At 37.2% G+C, this 23,345-nt stretch overlaps 1 non-coding gene across 1 annotated transcript; it reads right to left on the reverse strand.

Moving 5' to 3' along the window:
• Positions 1–4,438: 4,438 nt before the first annotated feature.
• LOC130952444 (small nucleolar RNA R71) lies at positions 4,439–4,546 on the reverse strand. The gene has a single exon (XR_009074628.1). It is a non-coding gene; the product is annotated as a small nucleolar RNA R71 (small nucleolar RNA).
• Positions 4,547–23,345: the final 18,799 nt, after the last annotated feature.

Raw genomic sequence — 23,345 nt, forward strand, 5'->3', positions numbered from 1 at the left:
TTATTCTTATTTTAGCACATTACAAGCCTTAAAGTGGAAAACAATGAATGTCCTTTATTTGGATCTTTGATTGGCTTAGGCTAGTGAGTGTGATTGTCATTCAAAAGTGGGAAAACTTTGGGACATTGGTTGGGATAAAAGGGTGTTTGTGTTTTGTATTTTTATATTGGGGAATTGGGTACATACTCATGTATTGATTAAATGTATAGACCTTATGCATTAATGTTCTTGTGTATAGTTTGAAAGAAAAAGAAAAAAATGAAAAGAAAAAGAAATAAAAGTGAAAAAGAAAAAAAGAAAAGAAAAGAAAAAAATGTATATAGAAAAAGAAAGAAAAAAAGAAGAGCAATAAAGGGGACAAAATGTCCCAAAGTGAAGCTCAATAAGAATCAATGCATAAGTGTTGTGAAATGAAAAGAAAATGCATGAGTATGTGTGATGAGCGGATAATTTGTATACTTTTTGGCATTGTTTTTAGTATGTTTTTGATATGATATAGTTAGTTTTTAGTATATTTTTATTAGTTTTTAGTTAAAATTCACTTTTCTGGACTTTACTATGAGTTTGTGTGTTTTTCTGTGATTTCAGGAATTTTCTGGCTGAAATTGAGGGATCTGAGCAAAAATCTGATCCAGAGACCAAAAAGGACTGCAGATGCTGTTGGATTCTGACCTCCCTGCATTCGAAGCGGATTTTCTGGAGCTACAGAAGCCCAATTGGCGCGCTCTCAACGGCGTTGGAAAGTAGACATCCTGGGCTTTCCAGCAATATATAATAGTCCATACTTTGCCCAAGATTTGATGGCCCAAACCGGCGTTCAAAGTCACCTCAAGGAATCCCAGCGTTAAACGCCGGAACTGGCACCTAATTGGGAGTTAAACGCCCAAACTGGCACTAAAGCTGGCGTTTAACTCCAAGGGGAGTCTCTACACGAAATTGCTTCATTGCTCAGCCCAAGCACACACCAAGTGGGCCCGGAAGAGGATTTTTATGTCATTTACTCATTTCTGTACACCCTAGGCTACTAGTTTTCTATAAGTAGGACCTTTGACTATTGTATAGAAATCTTTTGATCACTTTTAGATCTCTAGATCATCTTTGGACATTTTAGTTCTTAGATCATTGGGAGGCTGGCCATTCGGCCATGCCTAGACCTTATGCTTATGTATTTTCAACGGTGGAGTTTCTATACACCATAGATTAAGGTGTGGAGCTCTGCTGTACCTCGAGTATTAATGCAATTACTATTGTTCTTCCATTCAATTCCACTTGTTCTTTTACCAAGATATCACTTGTTCTTCAACATGATGAAGGTGATGATTGACGCCCATCACCATTCTCACTCATGAACAAGGTGACTGACAACCATTCTTGTTCTACACGCATTTGAGGCTTAGTGAATATCTCTTGGATTTCTGATTGCACGATGCATGGTTGATCGCCTGACAACCGAGTGCTCGCCTGACAAGCGAGCCAGCCATTCCGTGAGATCAGAGTCTTCGTGGTATAGGCAATAACTGATGGCAGCATTCAAGAGAATCCGGAAGGTCTAACCTTGTCTGTGGTATTCTGAGTAGGATTCAATGATTGAATGACTGTGACGTGCTTCAAACCTGTAACCTACTGGGCGTTAGTGACAGACGCAAAAGAGTTATTCTATTCCGGTAGGGGAGGGAACCAAACCGGTGATTGGCAGCACTGTGACAGAGTGTGTGCATTAGCTTTCACTGCGCGGATGGGAGGTAGCTGCTGACAACAGTGAAACCCTACACGAGCTTGCCATGGAAAGGAGTAAGAAGGGTTGGATGAAGACAGTAGGAAAGCAGAGAGACGGAAGGGAAGGCATCTTCATGCGCTTATCTGAAGTTCCTACCAATGAATTACATAAGTATCACTATCTTTATCTTTTATGTTATTTTCGTTCATCACCATATATATCTGAGTTTGCCTGACTAAGATTTACAAGATGACCATAGCTTGCTTCAATACTAACAATCTCCGTGGGATCGACCCTTACTCACGTAAGGTTTATTACTTGGACGACCCAGTGCACTTGCTGGTTAGTTGTGCGAAGTTGTGTAATGCCATGGTATTGAGCGCACCAAGTTTTTGGAGCCATTACCAGGGATTATGAGAGTTGTGAAAAAGTATAGTTCACAATTTCGCGCACCAAGTTTTTGGCGCTGTTGCCGGGGATTGTTCTAGTTTTGAGCAAGCCTTTGGTAACATCAGTGCCAAGATCCGGCAACAACATCAATTTTTTGGTGTTATTGCCCGGGATTGTTCAGGCTGGACAACTGACGGTTCATCTTGTTGCTTAGATTAGGTATTTTTTTTCGAAATTCTTGAAGATGAATTCTAGAGTTTCATGATGATTTGTTGAAATCTGGCTGGCTGAGAAGCCATGTCTAATCTGATTGGACCGAGGTTTCAACTTATCACCACAAGAGCTTGTTGATTTCGTATCAATCTTGCTTTTGGAGCAGTGATTTGCTAAGGCTTGGCTGACCTTTGGTCATGTCTAGTGTTTTGGACCGAAGCTTTCTTTGGAAGCTTGGCTGGCTGTGAAGCCATGTCTAATTCCTGGACCGGAGTCTTAGACTAGCATTGCACTGATTCCTGGAATTCTCATTAAGAATTTTGATACCTTCTTTTTCCCATTTAATTTTCGAAAAACACAAAAAAAATTGCAAAATCATAAAAACCCAAAAATATTTGATGTTTCTTGTTTGAGTCTAGAGTCTCATCTTAAGTTTGGTGTCAAATGCATGTTTTTGTTATATTTTTCGAATTCATGCATATAGTTCTTTGTTTTGATCTTTGAATTCCATTGACTTGAAGTCTTTTGTGTGTCTCATATGCATAGTGTCAGTAGTATACAAACTGCTAAGTTTGGTGTCTTGCATGCATTGTTGTTTGATTCTTGTTGCATTTTGATTATTAAAAATCCAAAAATATTTTTAATTTGTGTCTTTTCAAGTCAGTGATACAAAGAATTGAAGATTCAGAACATACTGCAGAGGAATTATACAGAAAAAGCTGAGCATTCAAAAATGCCCAGTGAAGAAGGCAGACTGGCGTTTAACGCCAGCCAGGGTACCTGGTTGGGCGTTTAACGCCCAAAAAGGTAGCATTATGGGCGTTAAACGCCAGAATGTATACCATTCTGGGCGTTTAACGCCAGGATGGTGCTAGGGGGAAGATTTTGTTTTCAAATCAATTTTTTTCAAGTTTTTCAAAATCAAATCTTTTTCAAATCATATCTTTTCAATCAAATGTTTTCAAAATTAATTTCTTTCTTTTCAAAGATACTTCCTAACAATTAATGATTTGATTGAACATCTCAAATTTGTTACCTTTTCTGTTGAGAAAGGTTTTATGTTTGAATCATATCTTTTCTTGTTAGGCAAGTCATTAATTTTTAAAATCATATCTTTTCAAATTGTTTTCAAATCATATCTTCTAAAATTGTTTTCAAATCATATCTTCTCAATCACATCTTTTTAAAAAACCATAACTTTTCAATCAAATCTTTTTAACCTCATCTTTTTCAAATTAGTTTTCAATCAAATCTTTTTAGTTTCTAATTTCAAAATCTTTTTCAAAAATCACTTGATTTCTCTTCCACTTTCAATTTTCGAAAATTATCAATCAAATTTTCAAAATGTTTTCAAAATCTTTTAATTGAATTTTCGAAAATTCTCTTCCCTCTTTCTCACATCCTTCTATTTATGGAGTACCACTCCTTCTAAATGCACGATTCGAACCTTATCCCATTAAAGTTCGAATTCTTCTTCTCCTTCTTCTTTCTATTTCTCTTTTCCTCTGACATTTCAAGGAATCTCTATACTGTGACATAGAGGATTCCACATTTTCTTTTTCTCTTCTCTTTCATATGAGCAGGAGCAGAGACAAAGGCATTCTTGTTGAAGCTGATCCTGAACCCGAAAGGACCTTGAAGAGAAAGCTAAGAGAAGCCAAAGCACAACTCTCTTTAGAGGACCTGACCGAATTCTTCAAAGAAGAAGAACCCATGGCAGCCGAAAATAACAACAATGCCAACAATGCAAGGAAGGTGCTGGGTGACTTTACTGCACCTACTCCCGACTTCTATGGGAGAAGCATCTCTATCCCTGCCATTGGAGCAAACAACTTTGAGCTTAAGCCTCAATTAGTTTCTCTAATGCAACAGAATTGCAAGTTCCATGGACTTCCAATGGAAGATCCTCATCAGTTTTTAGCTGAATTCTTGCAAATCTGTGACACAGTCAAGACTAATGGGGTTAACCCTGATGTCTATAGACTGATGCTATTCCCTTTTGCTGTAAGAGACAGAGCTAGAATATGGTTGGATTCTCAACCTAAAGAAAGCCTGGACTCTTGGGAAAAGCTAGTCAATGCCTTCTTGGCAAAGTTCTTTCCACCACAAAGATGGAGTAAGCTTAGAGTGGAAGTCCAAACCTTCAGACAGAAGGATGGAGAATCCCTCTATGAAGCTTGGGAAAGATACAAACAATTAATCAGAAGATGTCCCTCAGACATGCTTTCTGAATGGAGCATCATAGGTATTTTCTATGATGGTCTCTCTGAACTATCCAAGATGTCTTTGGATAGCTCTGCTGGAGGATCTCTTCATCTGAAGAAGACGCCTACAGAGGCTCAGGAACTAATTGAAATGGTTGCAAATAACCAATTCATGTACACTTCTGAAAGAAATCCTGTGAACAATGGGACTAGTCAGAAGAAAGGAGTTCTTGAGATTGACACTCTGAATGCCATTCTGGCTCAGAACAAGATATTGACTCAACAAGTCAATTTGATTTCTCAAAGTCTGTCTGGAATGCAAAATGCACCAAACAGTACTAAGGAGGCTTCATCTGAGGAAGAAGCTTATGATCCTGAGAACCCTTCCATGGAAGAGGTGAATTACCTAGGAGAACCCTATGGAAACACCTATAATTCTTCATGGAGAAATCACCCAAATCTCTCATGGAAGAATCAAGAGAGACCTCAACAAGGTTTCAATAACAATAATGGTGGAAGAAACAGGTTTAGCAATGGCAAGCCTTTTCCATCATCTTCTCAGCAACAGACAGAGAGTTCTAAGCAGAATACTTCTGACTTAGCAACAATGGTCTCTGATCTAATAAAGACCACTCAAAGTTTCATGAATGAAACAAGGTCCTCCATCAGAAATTTGGAAGGACAAGTGGGTCAGCTGAGCAAGAAAGTTACTGAACTCCCTCCTAGTACTCTCCCAAGTAATACAGAAGAAAATCCAAAAGGAGAGTGCAAGGCCATCAACATGGCCGAATATGGAGAGGAAAGAGAGGAAGAAGACGCCACTGAGAAAGACCCCAGTGGGCGTGCACCACTCTCCTCTGAGTTCCTCAATGAGGAACCTTGGGAATCTGAGGCTCAAATTGAGACCATAGAGATTCCATTGGACTTACTTCTGCCATTCATGAGCTCTGATGAGTATTCTTCCTCTGAAGAGGATGAGTATGTCACTGAAGAGCAAGTTGCTAAATACCTTGGAGCAATCATGAAACTGAATGACAAGTTATTTGGAAATGAGACTTGGGAAGATGAACCTCCCTTGCTCACCAAAGAACTGGATGACTTGTCTAGGCAGAAACTGCCTCAAAAGAGGCAGGATCCTGGGAAGTTTTCTATACCTTGTACCATAGGCACCATGACCTTCAAGAAGGCCTTGTGTGACTTAGGGTCAAGTGTGAACCTCATGCCCCTCTCTGTAATGGAGAAATTAGGGATCTATGAGGTGCAAGCTGCAATAATCTCATTAGAGATGGCAGACAATTCAAGAAAACAAGCTCATGGACTTGTAGAGAATGTTTTGGTGAAGATTAAAAACCATTACATCCCTACTGACTTCATAGTCCTAGAGACTGGGAAGTGCATGGATGAATCCATCATCCTTGGCAGACCCTTCCTAGCCACAGCAAAGGCTGTGATTGATGTTGATAGAGGAGAGTTGATCATTCAAGTGAATGAAGAATCCTTGGTGTTTAGGGCCCAAGGACATCTCTCTATCACCATGGAGAGGAAGCATGAAGAGCTCCTCTCAAAACAGAGCCAAACAGAGCCCCCACAGTCAAACTCTAAGTTTGGTGTTGGGAGGCTACAACCAAACTCTAAGTTTGGTGTTGAAACCCCACATTCAAACTCTAAGTTTGGTGTTGGGAGGTTTCAACACGGTTCTGAGCATTTCTGAGGCTCCATGAGAGCCCTTTGTCAAGCTAATGACATTAAAGAAGCGCTTGTTGGGAGGCAACCCAATGTTTTATAATTAATTATTTTTTTTTGTTATTTTATCTTTTTTGTAGGTTGATGATCATAAGAAGTCACAAAAACAATGAAAAAAGCAAAAACAGAATGAAAAACAGGAAGAAAAACAGCACACCCTGGAGGAGAAGAAACTGGCGTTCAAACGCCAGTAATGCTAGCTGTTGGGCGTTTAACGCCCAGTCTGGCACCATTCTGGGCGTTTAACGCCAGAAAAGGGGCACCAGACTGGCGTTAAACGCCAGTAAAGGGCAAGAACCTGGCGTTAAACGCCAGGAATGGGCACCAGCCCGGCGTTTAACGCCAGAAATGGCTCAAAACGTGATTTTGAGCAACATTTGGTGCAGGGATGACTTTTCCTTGACACCACAGGATCTGTGGACCCCACAGGACCCCACCATCACTCTCTCTCTTCTTCCCCCATTCACCAATCACCTCAACACCTCTTCCCCAAAAACCCCTCACCTATCCAATCCCATCTTTCTCTTCACCACTCACATCCATCCTTCATAAAACCCCACCAACCTCACCCTTCAAATTCAAACCACTTTCCCTCCCAAACCCACCCATAATGGCCGAACCATTACCCCCCCTCTCTCCTATAAATACCCTTCTTCAACTCTTCATTTTCACACAACCTAAACACCCTTTCTTACCCTTCTTGGCCGAACACACTACCATCTCCCTCTTCCTCATTTCTTCTTCTTCTACTCTCTTCTTTCTTCTTTTGCTCGAGGACGAGCAAACATTTTAAGTTTGGTGTGGTAAAAGCGTTGCTTTTTCATAACCATTTATGGCATCCAAGGCCGGAGAAACCTCTAAAAAGAGGAAAGGGAAGGCAAAAGCTTCCACCTCCGAGTCATGGGAGATGGATAGATTCCTCTCAAGGGTGCATCAAGACCACTTCTATGAAGTTGTGGCCTTGAAGAAGGTGATCCCCGAGGTCCCCTTTTCACTCAAAAAGGGTGAATATCCGGAGATCCGCCATGAGATCCGAAGAAGAGGTTGGGAAGTACTCACCAACCCCATTCAACAAGTCGGAATCTTGATGGTTCAATAGTTCTATGCCAATGCATGGATCACAAAGAACCATGACCAAAGTGTGAACCCGAATCCAAAGAACTATCTCACTATGGTTCGGGGGAAATACTTGGATTTTAGTCCGGAGAGTGTGAGGGTGGCGTTCAACTTGCCTATGATGCAAGGAGATGAGCATCCTTACACTAGAAGGGTCAACTTTGATCAAAGGTTGGACCAAGTCCTCACAGTCATATGTGAAGAGGGCGCACAATGGAAGCAAGATTCAAGAGGAAAGCCGGTCCAATTGAGAAGGCATGACCTCAAGCCCGTGGCTAGAGGATGGTTAGAGTTCATACAACGCTCAATCATCCCCACTAGCAACCGGTCCGAAGTTACCATAGACCGGGCCATCATGATCCATAGCATCATGATTGGAGAAGAAATAGAGGTTCATGAGGTTATAGCCCAAGAACTCTACAAGGTGGCGGACAAGACCTCCACTTTGGCAAGGTTAGCCTTTCCTCATCTCATTTGTCACCTCTGTTATTCAGTTGGAGTTGACATAGAGGGAGACATTCCCATTGATGAGGACAAGCCCATCACCAAGAAAAGGATGGAGTACACAAGAGACCCCTCTCATCAAGAGATCCCTGAGATGCCTCAAGGGATGCACCTTCCTCCACAAAATTATTGGGAGCAATTAAACACCTCCCTAGGAGAACTAAGTTCCAACATGGGACAACTGAGGGTGGAGCATCAAGAACACTCCATCATCCTTCATGAAATTAAAGAAGACCAAAGAATCATGAGGGAGGAGCAACAAAGACAAGGAAGAGACATTGAGGAGCTCAAGCACTCCATAGGATCTCCAAGAGCAAGAAAGAGCCGCCATCACTAAGGTGGACCCGTTCTTTGATTTCCTTGTTATTGTTCTTCTGTTTTTCGAATTTTAATGCTTATGTTTATCCATGTTTGTGTCTTGTGATCATTAGTGTCTTAGTGTCTATGCCTTAAAGTTATGAATGTCCTATGAATCCATCACCTTTCTTGAATAAAAATGTGCTTAATTGAAAAGGAAAGAATTGCATGAATTCTGAATTTTATAATAGTTTAATTATTTTGATGTGGTGGCAATATTTTTGTTCTCTGAATGTATGCTTAAACAGTGCATATGTCTTTTGAATTTGTGGTTCATGAATGTTGGCTCTTGAAAGAATGATGAAAAAGGAGACATGTTACTGAGGATCTGAAAAATCAATAAAATGATTCTTGAAGCAAGAAAAAGCTTTTCAAAAAAAAAAAAAAAATGAAAAAAAAAGAGAGAAAGGAATAAGAGTTGTGATCCAAGGCAATAAGAGTGTGCTTAAGAACCCTGGACACCTCTAATTGGGGACTTTAGCAAAGCTGAGTCACAATCTGAAAAGGTTCACCCAATTATGTGTCTGTGGCATGTATGTATCCGGTGGTAATACTGGAAGACAGAGTGCTTTGGGCCACAGCCAAGACTCAATAAATAGCTATGTTCAAGAATCATCATACTTTACTAAGAGAATCATTAACACTATCTGGATTCTAAGTTCCTAAAGAAGCCAACCATTCTGGATTTCAAAGGATAGAGTGAGATGCCAAAACTGTTCAGAGGCAAAAAGTTAAAAGCCCCGCTCATCTGATTAATACTGATCTTCACAGATGTTTTTGGAATTCATTGCATATTCTCTTCTTTTTATCTTATTTGATTTTCAGTTGCTTGAGGACAAGCAACAATTTAAGTTTGGTGTTGTGATGAGCGGATAATTTGTATACTTTTTGGCATTGTTTTTAGTATGTTTTTGATATGATATAGTTAGTTTTTAGTATATTTTTATTAGTTTTTAGTTAAAATTCACTTTTCTGGACTTTACTATGAGTTTGTGTGTTTTTCTGTGATTTCAGGTATTTTCTGGCTGAAATTGAGGGATCTGAGCAAAAATCTGATCCAGAGACCAAAAAGGACTGCAGATGCTGTTGGATTCTGACCTCCCTGCATTCAAAGCGGATTTTCTGGAGCTACAGAAGCCCAATTGGCGCGCTCTCAACGGCGTTGGAAAGTAGACATCCTGGGCTTTCCAGCAATATATAATAGTCCATACTTTGCCCAAGATTTGATGGCCCAAACCGGCGTTCAAAGTCACCTCAAGGAATCCCAGCGTTAAACGCCGGAACTGGCACCTAATTGGGAGTTAAACGCCCAAACTGGCACTAAAGCTGGCGTTTAACTCCAAGGGGAGTCTCTACACGAAATTGCTTCATTGCTCAGCCCAAGCACACACCAAGTGGGCCCGGAAGAGGATTTTTATGTCATTTACTCATTTCTGTACACCCTAGGCTACTAGTTTTCTATAAGTAGGACCTTTGACTATTGTATAGAAATCTTTTGATCACTTTTAGATCTCTAGATCATCTTTGGACATTTTAGTTCTTAGATCATTGGGAGGCTGGCCATTCGGCCATGCCTAGACCTTATGCTTATGTATTTTCAACGGTGGAGTTTCTACACACCATAGATTAAGGTGTGGAGCTCTACTGTACCTCGAGTATTAATGCAATTACTATTGTTCTTCCATTCAATTCCACTTGTTCTTTTACCAAGATATCACTTGTTCTTCAACATGATGAAGGTGATGATTGACGCCCATCACCATTCTCACTCATGAACAAGGTGACTGACAACCATTCTTGTTCTACACGCATTTGAGGCTTAGTGAATATCTCTTGGATTTCTGATTGCACGATGCATGGTTGATCGCCTGACAACCGAGTGCTTGCCTGACAAACGAGCCAGCCATTCCGTGAGATCAGAGTCTTCGTGGTATAGGCAAGAACTGATGGCAGCATTCAAGAGAATCCGGAAGGTCTAACATTGTCTGTGGTATTCTGAGTAGGATTCAATGATTGAATGACTGTGACGTGCTTCAAACCTGTAACCTACTGGGCGTTAGTGACAGACGCAAAAGAGTTATTCTATTCCGGTAGGGGAGGGAACCAAACCGGTGATTGGCAGCACTGTGACAGAGTGTGTGCATTAGCTTTCACTGCGCGGATGGGAGGTAGCTGCTGACAACAGTGAAACCCTACACGAGCTTGCCATGGAAAGGAGTAAGAAGGGTTGGATGAAGACAGTAGGAAAGCAGAGAGACGGAAGGGAAGGCATCTTCATGCGCTTATCTGAAGTTCCTACCAATGAATTACATAAGTATCACTATCTTTATCTTTTATGTTATTTTCGTTCATCACCATATATATCTGAGTTTGCCTGACTAAGATTTACAAGATGACCATAGCTTGCTTCAATACTAACAATCTCCGTGGGATCGACCCTTACTCACGTAAGGTTTATTACTTGGACGACCCAGTGCACTTGCTGGTTAGTTGTGCGAAGTTGTGTAATGCCATGGTATTGAGCGCACCAAGTTTTTGGAGCCATTACCAGGGATTATGAGAGTTGTGAAAAAGTATAGTTCACAATTTCGCGCACCAATGTGAAAAAGTGAGGAATGGGTAGCTAGATTAGTACTTAATTGTATAGGTCATTATATAGGTTAGGTGGGAAAGTTTCAGTTAATCAAAGATTCAAATCCTAAGTCCACTAGCCATATATGATCCTACCTTGACCCTAGCCCCATTATAACCTAAAGAAAAGACCTCATGATACATGTATGCGTGCATTGAATAATTGTTGATTGTTAGATGAAAAACAAATCTTGGAAAGCATGATTAGGGGAGAATTGAGTGAATCAACCCCAAACACCGAGTGACTAGAGTGCAAACACTTCCGGTGAGGGTTCGATGCTCAATTCTTTGATTCCCGGCTTTCACGAGCGTTCTTCTTGCAAGTCTATTTGAACTTCAATTTTTATATTTGAATTGGTAGGATTCATGAATCGTTATATGATCTTGACCCTACTTGTGCATGTATGACTTGGAGGATTGATTTATTTTTAACCAAGTAGGTACAACCATTTTGCATCTAGTTGCATTCATGTAGATAGGATGCATATAGATAGGTTACATTGAATAAATGTTGATGCCCTTTGCTTTCCCTTGGCTTAAGCATGAGGACATGCTTGGTTTAAGTGTGGGGAGGTTGATAAACTCCATTTGTAGGGCTTATCTTATGCTTGATTTAGGGGATTTTATAACCCTTTACCCACATTTATGCAATGAAATAGCATGGTTTTGTATATTCTCCTTTAATTGTGCTTAAGAGTGAAAACATGCTTTTTAGGTCTTAAAATAAATAAATCTTATTCACCTTGATTCCATTAGATGCCTTGATATGTTTGTTAAGTGATTTAAGGTCCATCAAGGGAATGAAGAAAGAAAGCATGAAAAGTTGGAGAACTCATGAAGAAATGAAAGAACCGGAAAGCTGTCAAGCCGACCTCTTCGCACTTAAACGACCATAACTTGAGCTACAGAGATCCAAATGATGTGGTTCCAGTTGGGTTAGAAAGCTAACATCCGGGGCTTCGAAACGATATAATATTTGCCATAGTTGCATCGCGCATAGGGGCACGCACGCGCACGGTACGCGGACGCACCGATGGTGGCACATGACCCACTTAATGCAACACGTGGCTAGCGATTTTAGAAGCCTTGTGGGCCCAATCCAACTCATTTCTGATGCTATTTAAGCCAAGGATTGAAGGGGAATCAACATACTTAACATACTTTACATACTTTTAATCATTAGTTCAATTTCCACTCATTAGGATTAGTTAGAAGTAGTTTCTAGAGAGAGAAGCTCTCACTTCTCTCTAGAATTAGGATTAGGATTAGGTTTAGTTCTTAGATCTAGGTTTTAATCTTTGCTTTCTTCTACTTCTACCTCTCAATTCTTTGTTGCTACATTCATCTTCTTCTACTCTTTTGTTGTAATTTTCTTTATGTTGTTCTTATATTTTGTTATAGATCTAGTATTGTTCCTTTTACATTCTTCCAATTCAATAAGAGGTAATTCATACTAAATGTGTCTTCTTTGCTTTTCTATTGTTGATCTCTTGTTTTTGTAGTTGTAGATTCCTTTAATTCTTGCATTTAATAATGTTTACTTCTATTGCACTTTATGTGTTTGTTGAAATGTCTCTTTTAGTTTTAGTGTAGATTTTGTTCCTCTTGGCCTAGGTAGAGTAATTAGTGACACTTGAGTTATCTAATTCCTTTGTTGATTGATAATTGGAGAGATTGCTAATTGGTTTGGAGTGCACTAAAGCTAGTCTTTCCTTGGGAGTTGGCTAGGACTTGTGGCTCAAGTCAATTCATCCACTTGACTTTCCTTTATTTAGTAAGGGTTAACTAAGTGGTAGCAATGAACAATTCTCATCACAATTGAGAAGGATAACTAGGATAGGACTTCTAGTTTTCATACCTTGCCAAGAGCCTTTTATAGTTGTTAGTTTATTTTCATTGCCATTTACTTTTCATGCTTCTTATCCAAAACCCCAAAATAACTCATAACCAATAACAAGACACTTTATTGTAATTCCTAGGGAGAACGACCCGAGGTTTGAATACTTCGATTTATAAAATTAGGGGTTTGTTACTTGTGACAAACAATCTTTTGTATGAAAGGATTATTTTTGGTTTAGAAACTATACTTGCAACGAGAATTCATTTGTAAAATTCTATACCATCAAAAATCCATTCATCACCCAACTTCTTTGGTTAGCCTCAAGCTAGCGAGTAACGCATTGTAATTGGCTTAATTGTTGGAGGCTGGAAACTCGAGTTTCAATGAAAGTTCTATCCAAGTTCCTTCTTCGTTCTCCAAAAAACTCTTGCTCTACTTCTAGCTTTATTGGTTGATCCATCTACATATAATTTCTAGGCTATAGGAATTTCTTGAGTTTCAGTGTATTTGGATACAAAGTCGGCTAAATATTAGGATTTCATTGATGTTCGAGTTTCATACCTTAAGTCGAATTCAGATAGCTCTATTGTCCATTGAAGCATTCGACCTGTAGTATCTATCTTTTGTAAGGTGTGCTTTATAGGCTGATTAGTTTTGACATTTATGGTATGAGCTTGAAAATAAGGTCGAAGCCTTCTGGAAATGATAACAATGGCATATGCAAACTTCTCTAGCTTTTGATAGTTTAGCTCTGTCGCATGTAGGGCCTTGCTAACAAAATAAATCGGTTGCTGTCCGGTCTCATCTTCTCAGACGAGAGCCGAGGCTATGGCCCTATTCGCAATTGCTAAATACAATATGAGCTCTTTCCCTTGAACAGGTCGGGTAAGGATTGGAGGTTGACTTAGGAGATTTTTAAAGTCTAAAAAGATTGCTCACATTCCTGAGTCCATCCAAATTAGCTCCCTTTTATTTAGTATTGAGATATAGGTAGAGACTTCAGAGATAATCCTACCAAGAATCTGGATAAGGCTGCTAACCTTCTATTTGGTGAGCATAAAGCCTAAGAACTTCCTGGCTTCAACTGTGAAGGTGAATTTTGAGGGATTTAGTTGCATCCTTTGCTTCCTTATCGTGTTGAATACCTTAGTTAAGTCATAAAAGAAGTTAAGGTCTTCTTAAAAACAAGCATGTTATCAATGTAGACCTCCATCAACTTACCGAGGTGGGATGAGAACACCTTATTCATTAGTCGTTGATAGGTGGCTCCAACATTTTTTAATCCAAAAGGCATGACCAAATAACAGTAGTTGGCTTTTGGAGTGATAGGAAATCTTCTCCTGGTCTAACTTATACATTGGAATTTGGTTGTATCCCGAGTATGCCTCCATAAAAGATAAATATCTATACCCTGAAGCTGAATCTACCAAGGCATCAATGCTGGAAAGAGGATATCAATCCTTATGACAAGCTTTATTGAGGTCGGTATAATCGACAAACATTCTCCACTTCCCATTTTGTTTTTTCATGAGTACAACATTAGCCAGCTACAAAGGATATTTTACCTCCCTTATGAACCCAGCTTCTAATAAAGCTTGTACTTGTTCTTCCACGACTTGTGCTCTTTCAGGGCCGAGTTTTCGTCGCTTTTGTTGAGCAGGTCACAAACCTGGATAAACAGTGAGCTTGTGACTCATGAGGTCGGGGTGTATCCTAGGCATGTTAGAAGCTTTCCAGGCAAAGAGATTGGAATTTTGTTGTAAGAGCTTAACAATGTTCGCTTTCAATTCTTTATTCAGGTTAACTCCTATGCTTGTTTTTTTCGCCTAATCTCCTACTTGAACCTCTTCAGGTTGTTCCTTCTGAATTCGGAAATTTCATGCAGAGATGAGGAGTAGAAATGACCGCGAGTATCCAGTTCAAGGTTGTCTGACCTATCAAGGCATTGTAGGCCGATGCCACGTCAACCGCAATATAGTCAATGCTTAAGGTTCTGGATCATGCCTTTCCCAAAAGTGGTATGCAAAAGGATGAAACCTAGAGGTCGGATGGGTGTGTTGATGATGTGAAGATTAATACTGGTTTAGAATTTCTCAATAAAAGAATCTCTTCATTGCAAGTATAGTCTGGACCGACGATTAACCCTCAATCAAAGTTTAAAAGGTTGCCACAATACAAACCAAAATAACCGGGAGTTTTAATTTCTGAGTCGTTCTCCCTTGGAATTGCAATCAAGTGCTCAATTATTGGCTATGAGGAATGGGGGGTTTTGGATCACAATTGACAAGAAAGTTAAGAAACATGCAAGAAATCAAACTCCAAACAATTAATCAAAGGAAAGGAAATTAAAATGCTAAAGAACCTCTTGGCAAGGGTTGAGAGTTAAGGTTACCTATCCTAGTCATTGACTAGAAAGATGGTAATTAGGAAGAATTAATCCCATTTAGTCAACCCTAACATCGAGGATAAGTCAAATATGTATAATTGATCTCAATCCATAAATCCTAGCCAACTCACTAAATAACTTAGTGAAAGACTAGCGTTAAACCAAACCATCTAAAAATCTTAGTCACAATTAAGAATGGACATCAATGACACCGAAGTCCTCAATTCGAAGCCAAGAGTGTGAAAAACTATACTAAAACTAAGCCAAGCATTTTATCAAACACTTAGTTTGCATAAAAGGAAAAATATTCTAAATTGCAATAATAATAAAATCTAAAACTTCAAGTGTAAGAAACCAATAATAACTACTCAAATAAACATCAATAAACATAAAAATATCAAGTTGGATTAATGGACATCAAAATTAACAAGATTGTTCATAAAACTAAAAATGGAAAAATTGAGAAAATAACAAATGAAACTAAGAGGATCAAAGCAAAAGAACATGAAAATATAAATGAAACTAAACTAAAATGAGAATCAAAGGCTAAACTTAAAAAGAAACTAAACTAAGAACCCTAAATTTTAGAGAGAAGAGAGAGCTTTTCTCTCTAGAATATAACCTAAAACATGTTTCTAACTATTCCTCATTGCTCCCTCCTCCATTCTTCTTGAATTTGACTTCAAATAGCTTTAGAAATGATTTGGATTGGGTTTGGAAAGTCCCAAAATCGTGACTCACGTGTTGCATTAAATGAGCTCACGTGATTGCAATCGTGCGTAAGCACGACTGACCATGCGTACACTTGGTCGCACAGAATTACAACTGTGTGTACGCATGCATGACCGTGTGTATGCATAATTGCACAAAATTACAACCATTCGTACACATGAATAACCGTGCGTAAGCATGATTGCATGAACTTCAAAACGTGCGTACACACGCATCACTGTGTGAACGCATGATAGAGTGGAATCGTCGGTTAGAAATTTTTACAAAATATAATCTCGTCAAAGTATAGTTCCAAACCAATAGAAAACCTTCAATCAAAGTTTAATTTGTTTGTCAGAAGTATAAACCCAATAAAAATCGAGAATATTTAAACATCGGGTCATCTCTCAAAGGAATTATAGAGAAGTGTGCATATTATTGGTTATGGGATATATTTTGGGGTTTTGGGTTTGATAGACAAGAAAATAAAACTAACAACCAAGAAACTATAAAGGCTAAAAGACACTCATGGCAAGGACTAAGAGTCAAGGTTTCCTATCTTAGGTCATTGACCACAACATGGTAATTACAAAGAGTTAATTCCACTTAGTTTTTCTCTAACATTGGAGAGTTAAGTCAAGTGGACATAATTGGTCCTAGAACCAATTAACAACTCTAAATCACCAATGAAATTGGGCATCAATAATCTCAAAGGACCAAAGTCCTAAATCACAAGCTAATAGTATAAAAATCTACTCTAAAATCCAATCAAGCATTTTATCAAACACTTGGAAGGCATAAAAATAAAGCATGGCAAAAGTGCAATAATAATAAAATCTAAGCTACCGAATGCAAGATAATAATAATAGCAACTCAATTAAACATCAATAAACAAAGAAACATTAAATTGCATTAAAAAAAATCCAAATCCAACAATAGTGCATGAACATAAAAATGAAAAAATAAAGGAAATAACAAATAAAACTAAAAGAGCAAAGATGTATCAACAAGAAATTGCAAGAAAACTAAATCAAGACAAGAATTAAAGTCTAAAACTAAGAGGGATTTAATCTAATCTATCCTAATTCTAGAGAGGAAAGAGAGCTTGTCTCTCTAGAATAGGACCTAAAGCATGTCTCTAAACTAAACCTAATTGCTCTTCCCTTGTTCCTTCTTGAATTTGTCCTTGAATATTTTAGAATTGAGTTGGATTTGGATCTGGATGAGCTCAGAAATCGCCCCCAGCGTGTTCTTTTAAGTTGGTCATGTGCTGCTTGTCACGCATACGCGTGGGTCACGCGTACGCACCATATTGCTATTTTTCAAGTCACACGTACGCGTGGGTCACGCGTATGCGTTGCATGGCAGATTTCCAAATCCTCATTTCCTCATGAATTCTCCACTTTGCATACTTTTTCTTCGCTTCTTCAATCAAATCCTTGCCTTATAAACCTGGAATCACTCAGCAAACATATCAAGGCATCGAATGGAATTAAAGTGAATTAAATTTGGCAAATTAAGGGTCTAAAAAGCATGTTTTCGCACTTAAGTACAATTTAGGAAGAATTCACAAAACCATGCTATTTTAGTGAATAAGTGTAGGAAAATTTGATGAAATTCACCCAATTAAAGCAAATAAATACCATGAAATGTGGATTCATCAATTCACAACCCTAAAGGGCTCCAAACTCCATTTCTTCATTAATTCTCTACATTTGCATACTTTTTCCCCTTACTTCTTCAATCCATACTTGCCTTGTAAGCCTGAAATCTCTCAATAAACATATCAAGGCATCAAATGGAAATAAAGTGAATAAAATTTAGCAATTTTAAGGCCTAAAAAACATGTATTTACTTTTAAGCCCAAATTTGGAGAAATTCACAAAACTATGCTATTTCAATGAATAAATGTGAGTTTATATGATAAAATCCACTCAATTCAAGTCAAAATTTATCATCAAATGTAGACTCATCAATTCTTCCACACTTAAACAATAGTATGTCCTTGTGGTAATCACAATCAAAGGAGAATGATAAATAGGCAAGCAAATAAATTCAATGAAATTATTTATATGCATGCAAGTATACTAAATACTATCTATTCCTCTCTATATTATAGTTTTCTATTGACTTTGGCAAAACAAACAAACAAATTTTCAAACAAGCATATAGAAAATTAGGGCTAAAACAAAGAAATCTTGCAATGCAATCAAAATCGAAAGAATTGATTCTAGTTTTCAAAATGAAGCAACTTGTAAGATAACACAAAATAAGAGGTGGAGACATAGAATTGAGCAATCGAACCGCTCACCAGATGTGTATACACTCTAATCGCTCAGTGTTTAGGGTTTAATCATTCAATTCTCCTCTAATCATGCTTTCTATGATTTGCTCTTCATCTAGCAATCAACAAGTACTTGATGCATGTATGCAAATATCATGAGATCTTTAGAGGGTTGTAATGCTGTTAGGGTTAAGATAGGATGAATGTGGTCAAATGGACTAAGATATTGAATCTTTGATTAGCTTAAGTGTCCACATAACATGTATCAACCTAATCACTAAAATGCATTATAACTACCCATTACTCACTTTTTATATACATTCATACATTCTTTCTCATTCAAATCACATATGTATTCCTTATTCAGTTTTCTTTCTTTTATTTAGGGTAAGCTTTGTCCTCTTATGTTGCTTTTTTTTTCATTTCATTTCATTTTTTTCTTTTTCTATTTCTTTTTGTTTTAAATAACATATATCTACAAAAGACAAATGCATATGGTTTAGGCAATTGACACATGAATGTGCACCCATTTTTCAAAATTTTTCAATGAATATCCAAAGTAAACTTTTTATTTTCTCTACCAATGTTTTTCAAAATTCTCCCATACTTGAATGAAACACATTCCTCAGCCTAAGATAATTAAAGATACAAATCACAAAATTCTATGGTTTTACGCTTAGGGTTGTGATGTGGTAACAATTAGAACAAAAAGGAATTAAAAGTCTCAAAAGTGGTTCACAATGGTAGATATAAGGGTATGACTATTTGGGTTAGTAAGCTTAAATTAAAAAAATAGCCTCAATCATGATAAATGCATTCAAAATATCAAATATCATAAATAAAGAATTAAGCAAATCTAAAATCACAATCATAGAAGGAACATAATACATAGAATAAAGATTGTGGTTAAAATATGTAACCACACAATAAAAGCTCAACAACTCACAAGGTTGTTTGTTCTATCTCTCTTTTATGTTTCACAAAACAATTCAACCAAGTTTAAAAGCAATTTTTTGAATCAAATCAATGGAAAAAGAGATTTCATGAAAATTTTTGTTGTTTTTGTCAAAATTATTTTCTATGTATGTATGTATGTATATATGTATGTATGTATGTATAATGTGTTGGATGTAATTCCAAAATTCCTAGCTCTGTTCGTATAAACTCTTCTACTCATCCGCAACTTCACAATGAGTCCTCGTGTCCGTGTCTCTAAAAATGGTTGGGAGATATTAGGATGAGAACAGATCCACGTATTCTTAGAAATAATAAATACAAATAATTAGCTTAGGTCTCAAAAAAATTATCTTTATCAAACCTTTAAAATTTTATTTAGTTTTAATTTAAAAGATTAGTTGCTTTCTTCAAATAATATTCCTTAAAAAAATTTCTTGAAACATGTAATTTGAGATTCGTAGACTTTAAATTCTTTCACTATGACTCTTTTAAAAATCATCCACCAAACCTATCTATTTAAATTCCTAACACGTTTGAATTTGATTCACATCAATTTCATTATATTTGTAAACTAGCAAGCACAAGCAAAACACATAATACAAACTTACAAGCAATTTACACATAAATCAAATAACAAGAAATTCATAGATAACACAATACAACAATACAAAGTACACCCAAGTAATTTATACAAATGCATATAATGAATGTCTATCCTATGCAAGCCATGTGCTCATGTGTCGGTTTACATCCCGCAATCCGACATTACTTAGGAACTAGTCCTAGATACGACTTTTTAGATATTTAGTCTGCATAAGTCTTTTGGCCTAAGCATTCAGTCTAACTTTCAAATTGCATTAAGTCTTATGGCATAGCCATTCATTCTAACTTTCAGTTTGCACTAAGTATACTAACATCTGAAAAACAGTTCTCAATTTATGTGCGTCCCTATTATGCAATTTGGCACAAAGGCCTAGTGAACATTCATTCCTCATTTACAGTTCTCTTTAAATATTTCTCAGTTATCTTTTCTCATATTCAGTCATTCATTCATTAATCATTTAGGGTAAGACCCTCATTCATCAGGCATAACATCAAAATATTTAATCTATAGGCATTTCGACTCCATCAACATTCAATTAAAGTTTTCTTTTTCTATAACAATCACACAAATGGGAAAAAATCCACGTTTTTGGTCAATTTAATAATCATATCACAATCTTTTTTGTCATATATCATTTTATTTATCACCCTTTTTTAATTGTTTTTCTATTATCATCAATTGTCCAGTGATTCTCAGATTATTACTCTCAAAATATCTAAAGGTAATATCAAAATACCCATTTCAAATTTCACACCAAGTCTGTCGCCAAAATAGTTTTAGCAGCCCAATTTTTTTTCTATCATAAAAAAATCAAACGACATCGAGATCGTGCAAATTTTATATCCACATGACCGCCTTGGACAAAGGTTTCTAAATGGTTAAAAATTATAATTTTTTAACCATTATAGCTCCATAAATTAAGGGAAAACGATGGCTGTCATGTTCTTTCTGCAACACTGCACCTTGTTCCTTTACAAGATTTCTAAGCGTTGCGTAACGAATATGTACTAGCCCATTTTCTAAATATAAGTATCCTAGGGACACTAAATTTGTTTTGATTTTAATCCTACATAAATCAAAGCCTTTCAGAATTTATTACAAATTTTTAAAGTGATGTCTTGTTTCTAAAATCACTTTAGGAAAACTAATGAGACAACCCTTATTCAATAATTTGCACTAAATTCTACAATCATCAAAACTATCTAAAAATTTGCATCATAATACTAGACACAATCATATTTCACTATCTTTTGGTCCCACTGAATTTTAAGTTAAATTGGATTTTATGAAATTTTTACAATAAGAGATTGTCACTACCCTTCCCTATTGTAAGACAGCCTCCTATGCCTTCTTTCGAAAAAACATTAAAAAAATTCAACTCAACGCATCCAGCAATCAAAATTGGTGAGGTTCATTTAGGCACACCCCACTTCCAATCCAAACTGATTTTAGTCCCAATGCTCTCCTATGGTGGGAGATATGCCCTTTGGAAGTTGCATAAAAATATGTTAAGTCCTATTTTTAAAACTAGTGATAAAGTACAATTTTATAGTTTATTTTGTATTGAATTTGGTAGATTTTGTAAACTTTTCTCCTATTTATTCACTAAAATAGTATGGTTTCATGAATTTCTCATAATTGTGCTTAATGGTTAAAAACATGCTTTTTAGGCCTTTAATTAGTCAAATTTAATTCACTTTTGATTCCACTTGATGCCTTGATACGTTTGTTAGTGATTTCAGGATTAAAAGGGCAAGGAATGGATCAAGAAAGTTATAACACCCTACCATACTTAATCTTATGCTTAAGTCATAAGACTGAGACAGTAAGGTATTACGACCTCTAAGAATAGTAATATATATATATATATATATATATATATATATATATATATATATATATATATATATATATATATATATATATATATAGTGAAAAGGATACATAACTAAGAGCCTTGAAACACGGGTAAAACAAAATCGCAAAATAAAAAGCGCAATGCTCAGGAAAGGACTTGCTGGTACACAAAATCGTGATATCACACACTTTCTTCACAACTCCGCGTAGCTGACCAGCAAATGCACTGGGTCATCCAAGTGATACCTTACGTGAGTAAGGGTTGATCCAACAGAGATTGTCGGCTTGAAGCAAGCTATGGTCATCTTCTAAATCTCAGTCAGGCAGATTCAAATGGTTATGGGGTTTTGATAATTAAAAGATAAATAAAACATAAAATAGGATAGAGATACTTATGTAATTCATTGGTAGGAATTTCAGATAAGCATATGAAGATGCTTTGTTCCTCTCAAATCTCTGCTTTCCTACTGCCTTCATCCAGTCATGCGTACTCCCTTCTATGGTAAGCTGTATGTTGAGGGATCACCATTGTCAATGGCTACCGTCTGTCCTCTCAGTGAAAATGGTCCGGTTACGGGTTACGTAGGGCTAATCATCTGTCGATTCTTGATCGTATCGGAATAAGATCCAATGATCCTTTTGCGCACTGTCACTGTGCCCAGCACTCGCGAGTTTGAAGCTCATCACAGTCATCCCATCCTAGATCCTACTCGGAATACCACATACAAGGTTTAGACTTTCCAGATCTCAAGAATGCTGCCAATTGATTCTAGCTTATACCACGAAGACTCTGATCTCACGGAATGGAAGGCTCTGTTGTCAGGAGAGGCAACCATGCGTCGTGGACCAGGAGGCCAAGAGTTACACACTCAAGCTATTACAAATAGAACGGAAGTGGTTGTCAGGCACGCGTTCATAAGTGAGAATGATGATGAGTGGATGGATCATCACATTCATCAGGTTGAAGTACTAGTGAATATCTTAGAATAAGAATAAGCTTGAATTGAATAGAAGAGCAATAGTACTTTGCATTAATTCATGAGGAGCAGCAGAGCTCCACACCTTAATCTATGAGGTGTAGAAACTCCACCGTTGAAAATACATAAGTGATAATGGTGTTCAGTGGTTTTAGCCTCAGAGAGGGAATCAGAATAACCAAGACTCTTATACAATGAGAAAAAAGTAATATTTATACTAAAAATAGTAGCTAGGGTTTACAGAAACTTTCACGTGCATAGGCTTTTCTTGGAGTTAAACGCCAACTCTGGTGCCAGTTTGGGCATTTAACTCCAGCTTTTATGTTAATTCTGGCATTAAACGCCAGAAAAGGGTCTCTGACCAGTGTTTTTATGCCAATTTGGGCCATCAAATCTCGGAAAAAGTGTGAACTATTAAATATTGTTGGAAAGCCCAAGATGTCTACTTTCCAACGCAATTAAGAGCATGACAATTGGGCTTCTGTAGCTCTAGAAAATCCACTTCGAGTGCAGGGAGTTCAGAATCCAACATCATCTGCAGTCCTTTTTCAGCCTCTGAATCAGATTTTTGCTCAGGTCCCTCAATTTCAGCCAGAAAATACCTGAAATCACAGAAAAATACACAAACTCATAGTAAAGTCCAAAAATGTGATTTTTGCATAAAAACTAATAATTATATACTAAAAACTAACTAAATCATATTGAAAACTATCTAAAAACAATGCCAAAAAGCGTATAAATTATCCGCTCAAAACAACACCAAACTTAAATTATTGCTTGTCCCCAAGCAACTGAAAATAGAATAGAATAAAAAGAAGAAAATATACAATGAATCTCACAATATCAATGAAACT

Source organism: Arachis stenosperma, chromosome 1 (assembly GCF_014773155.1).
Source record: "Arachis stenosperma cultivar V10309 chromosome 1, arast.V10309.gnm1.PFL2, whole genome shotgun sequence".
Taxonomy (NCBI): Eukaryota; Viridiplantae; Streptophyta; class Magnoliopsida; order Fabales; family Fabaceae; genus Arachis; species Arachis stenosperma.